We start from the raw sequence: 5483 nt of genomic DNA on the forward strand, positions 1-5483 counted from the left end.
GCCCAAGAGAAGACACAAGAATCAGAGACCCCATGGGATCAGATAACCTCTTCTTGTGTGTAGATAGATATATGTGCATGCAGACAAATCATCCATATGCAATGAAATAGACAAATTTAAAAAAATCACAGACCTATTCATTCACACATACTGGAATCCCATACAAACACTATACTAGAAGTAGCTGTAACATATACACAGAAGACCTGCTGCAGATCCATCCAGGCCCCGGGCTTGCTGCTTCAGTCTCTGTGAGTTCATATGAGTTTTGCTAAGTTGACTCAGAGGGCCTGTTCTCCTGATGTTCTCCACACTCTCTGGCTCTTACACTCTTTCTGCCTCCTCTTCTTCCAGGTTCCCTGAGCTCTGAGGGGAAGCATTTGGTAGAGACATTCATTTTGGGCTGAGAGTTCCTAGGTCTCTCACTCTGTGTAGTGTCTGGTTGTGGATCTCTGTATTTGTTCTTATCTGTTGCAGGAAGAAGGTTCTGTGATGATGCCTGAGCAAGACACTGATCTGTGAGAATAGATGAAATGTTATTAGGCATTATCTTATTGCCACACCCCTTTTTAGAACAGCAGTATTTGGTTTTACCTCATGTCCATAGGTTCTTGGCCACCCAAGCAGGGTCAGGTATGGGTTTCATCTCTCGGAGTGGGTCTTAAATCAGTTATTGGTTGGTTACTCCTACAAGCTTTGTGCTGCCATTGCACCGGCCTAGATAAAGGATTTGTGGCTGGGTTGGTATTTGTGATTTTCTTTTGATAGCATGCTGAGTACCTTCCTGTACCAAAGATGCTGGAACACAGGGGTGAAGGCTCTATGTAGGCACCAGCTTGACATCTCCATGTTCAATGAGTTGTGTAGGTGTCTTTAACAATGGCGGCTTGCTGTCAGTTTTGAAGAGTGATCTATGGGGCCCCTTTGGCTAACAACTCAGATGTAACCCAATCCTGGTACTTGGTGACAAGTGATGGCCAGTTGGAATTCTCTCCCCCATTATTTGGCAATTTCATTTATTTGGAAATTTCATATATGTATATATTAGGAGGTTTCTACTGTGTTAATTTCTATACTGCTCCCTCAAATGGCCCTTAATTTTAGCTGTCTCTCCCCATATTCCCTCCCCAACCCCTTCTTCCCTCCCCCTTTGCACTTGAGCCTTCCATTCCAGCTCCTCACATCCATCCACAACCATCTTTTCTTTTCCTTTAAAAAAAAAGATTTATTTATTTATTATATGTAAGTGTACTATAGCTGTCATTAGACACACCAGAAGAGGGCATCAGGTGGTTGTGAGCCACCATGTGGTTGCTGGGATTTGAACTCAGGACCTTTGGAAGAGCAGTCAGTGCTCTTAACTGTTGAGCCATCTTTCTAGTCCTCTTTTTCTTTTTCTAACAAAAGCTATCAGTTCCCTCTAGTCCCCTACTCGATACCTATCCTCTGTGGTTCTATGGATTTTATCTTGGTTATCATTGGCATAACAGCTAATAGCCACATAGAAGCCAATACATACCATCTTTATCTTCTGAGACAGGGCCTCTCAAATGAACTTGGAGCTCACCAATTTAGTTAGTGAGCTCCAGGGACCTGTCTGTCTCCAGCACTGGGCTTACAAGTGTGTGCTGCTGTGTCTGAGTGGCCATGTGGATTCTAGGAATCCACACTCAGTTCCCCACACTTGCATAGCAAACCACTTTACAGAGTGGGTCTTCTCCCCAGCTCCGAGGAGCTTTGGTCAATGCTATGCTAGCTCCCCCCTAAGGCCTCAGTCACTGTCTTTCACATTTGATCTCAGGGAGGGCTGACAGCTTTGATGGCCTCCTGGTCTCCTTTTGACTGGTCTTTCTCCTCCTACTTTAAGGCTAAACAGGACTGCTAACCAGTCATGGTTTCTGCCTGTCACTCCTAACCAGCGACCCTGCTCCCCAGGACCCCCATTGCTCTGGCACCCTTCAGATACTCTTCTTCTTGAAGTGGGCAGTGTTGAGTCAGATTCTGGGACTCTAGAGTAAGAGGCATGAGCCACATCCTGCTGACATCCTTTCTCACACCTCTGTCACCTCATCTACAGAGGAGTTAGACTCAGTAGATGCTGAGGGAAGCTGTTTTTCACCACACGTGGTCAACCAGGATCCCACAAGCCCCTCTGGGACAAGGGGAAGAGGGTATGTGCCCTTCACTTCTTCACAAAAATGCCTGAGCCTCGCTTCAGGGAATCCTTTCTTTGGTTTGTTTTTGTATCTTTGCTGGGGCTTTGAAACTTTTTTATTTAGCAATAAGAGATCCTCAGGGAGGGCTGGGACATGAGAGTAATGCCAGGATTAGAACTGAGAAAAGGCAGAAGAGGAAGGATTTTATCTGGATGAGAGCCCCTTAACATGGTTGCCATAGAAGCCGAGCAGGATGTTCTCTGCACAAAGGCGTGCTGGGGAGGACTCAGGGGTGGGCTGAGGGCCTGAGGGAAGTCTGTACAGGCCTCCTGCCTTGGTGCTGAGATAAGTCTGTCAGGGAAAGAAGGAACTCTTTCTTAATTTAGTGAGCAGGCTGCACACCACCCTCCGTAAGGCTGGGACTGGACAGAAGTTAGACCTTGTGAAAGTTCATTTTAATTTTTAGTTGTGTGAGTGTGTTTGAGTGTGTGTGTGTGTGTGTGTGTGTAAATGTGTGTGAGAGTTGCCCGTGGAGTCCAAAAAGAGGGTGTTGGATTCCCTGGAGCTGGAGCTACAGGTGGGTTCTAAGCCTCCTCTTACATCACATTGAAAAAGGAATCAAAGTATAAGTTAGGAACTAAGGGACAGGTCTAACCATAAAGTCTTACCTCTACTGTCCTACTTCTGCCTGCGAGGTTCCACAGCCTCCCAAAGCTGCACAACCAGCTGGAAAGCAAAGCATGAGCCTATAGGTAGAGTCTAGATTCAGGTATGGATGAATGTTATCCCAAGAATATGTAGGATTATGTTAGGAAGGCGTGCATGTATCATGGACCAGGGCAAGGGAGACCTTTTATGTGGCTAAGGGTCTGGACAACCAAGGTCCTTGCTAACCTGTGTCTTGAGGCACAGTGAGGAACACTCGTGCTGGCATGGCACTGATGCTATTGATTTTTATATTTATATACATATATAACATATTACACAGCCGAGCACAGGCATACATATTACACAGCCGAGCACAGGCATACATATTACACACCTGAGCACAGGCATACATATTACACAGCCGAGCACAGGCATACATATTACACAGCCGAGCACAGGCATACATATATATGGAGGAGTGACGGCTCAGTGGTTAAGGGCACTGATTGGTCTTCCAGAGGACTGGGATTCAATTTCCAGCGCTCACATCACAGTTGACAATTGCTGGTAACTCCAGCTCCAGTGGGTCCTATGCCCTCTTCTGGCCTCCATGGGCACTGCACACACATTGTGCACAGACACACATGCAGGCAAGATGCCTGCACGCAGCATAAAATATAGTAAATAAATCTGGAAAAAAAAGATAAGGTGGAGGATAACTGAGGAAGATACGTGATGTTGATCTCTGGTCTCCATACGCGAACACATGTGTACTATCATGCATGCATGCACACATACACACACATATATTACACATACATACATGCACCACAAGGTGACTGACCCCTAAAGAACAACAGCTGAGGTGTCCTCTGGCCTCCACATGCATGCTCATCTGCACCTGCATGTCTGCACCTATGTGTGCATACACACACAAGTCAAGACAATAAGAAAATGTAAACCTTTTGTTGTTGTTGTTTTTTTCAAGACAGGGTTTCTCTGTGTGACAGTCCTTGCTGTCCTGTAACTTATTTTGTAGACCAGGCTGGCCTTGAACTCACAGAGGTCCACCTGCCTCTGCTTCCCTAGTGCTGGGATTAAAGACGCGCAGCACCATGCCTGGCTAAAATGCAAACTTCTAAGACTCCACCTTCTCCTCCCCTGGACTTGGGCTCTATTTTCCTTATTGTGAAGCAGCTACCTGCTTTGGATGGGAAAGAAGCTGCCTTCGTGAACACCTACTATGTGCCAGATGCTCCCCTGACCCGCCTCAATTCATCCTTCCCACTTGCTGTGAGAAGACCTGGTTCCGGGTCACCACTGCAGCACACAGTAAGGAGAAGTGACTGACCTCCTGACCAAGGGTCTCTGTGCTCTTCCCACGGCCCCTCCGTTTCCTCTAGTTCTCTGGGGACGGGGGCCCATGCTGCCTCAGAAGAGCTGGAGTGCTTCTCCTTGGAGAATCGTGGTGTCTGGGGATTGGCAGTAAAGGACTTAAAACATTGTCCTCTGGGTTCCAGAGGCTCCTCCATGAAGAGAAGGGGTGGACCAGGGGCTGGTGGCCTGGATGGAGATGAAAGACTTTGAACATAGTGTCCCCGCCCCTACCCTTGGGGCTGACAGCTATTTCCTCCTTCAGCTCACTCTCCTCCTGCCACTCGCTTGGTCCTGCTGCTTTCAGAAGCTGCCAGCCTCCCCGGCTGCTCACTGTGTTCACTGTGTGGCTCGGTAAGGAGGCAGCCTTCCGGGGGCTGGGCAGCCTTGGTGCACTCTCAGGATTAGAGAGAGGGCTACTCCTAGCTGGAGTGATAAGGGGATGGATGAGCTTAAGAGCCTGGTGGGGCCTGATGCGCAGAAGGAAGGATTGTGCTCTCCTGGGTGTTATCTAGATGGTAGATGCAATGTGTGAGCTGTCTGATCATGGCCTCCATGCTATCTCAGGAGAGGGGACAGGATCACTCGGTGAGCTTAGAGAAACTGACAAGTTCACCCAGCTGGAAGTTGAGTTCATGCTCAGGGTGTTGAAAAGCTGGGGTTCCCAGTATAACAGGATCCTAGCTGCTTGGGTGCCCCAAGATCCCAGGTCTTCTTACAGCCTGAGGGATCAGAATGGGTGGTTCTGAAGAGTGCAGGAGCGCTGTCTTCTGAGCATCCCATGACGCTGACAGTGCAGCTTGAAGGGATGTCTCACGGCAGAAAGAGGATAGCTTACATCTGTCTGCTGGGATCCTGGAAAACCTCAGTCTCCCTCCACAGCACTGGCCCAGCTTCTGTGCCCTTCTGAACCTCAGTTTTCTCTTCTAAAAAGCTACCTCTCATTGGATTAATGTGAGTATGACTGCTCTGCAGACGCTAAAGCTTAAAAAGTAGGATCAATAAGAATTCATAGAGCTCAAAGATGTCAGATGTGCCTGCTCTCTTTGACCTAGCTCCAATAGGTATTCTGTCAGGGATCTTCTAGGTTGGTGTCCCAGAGCTCCACCCCATGAAGATCGGTGGCTTCTGGAAGGGTGTAGATTTTTCCATTCTGGCTAATAGAATTTGAAAGAGGAGTTCTGTTAGAAAGAGGGGTTCTGAGGTCTCTGGCAAGCTCCTATTTCCTGCTCTTCTCCTTTTTTTTTTTTTTTTTTTTTTTTTTTTTTTTTATTTGGAGATTTTAATAACTGCTGCTATTTCTTT

Source organism: Mus caroli, chromosome 19 (genome assembly GCF_900094665.2).
Source record: "Mus caroli chromosome 19, CAROLI_EIJ_v1.1, whole genome shotgun sequence".
NCBI classification, from domain to species: domain Eukaryota; kingdom Metazoa; phylum Chordata; class Mammalia; order Rodentia; family Muridae; genus Mus; species Mus caroli.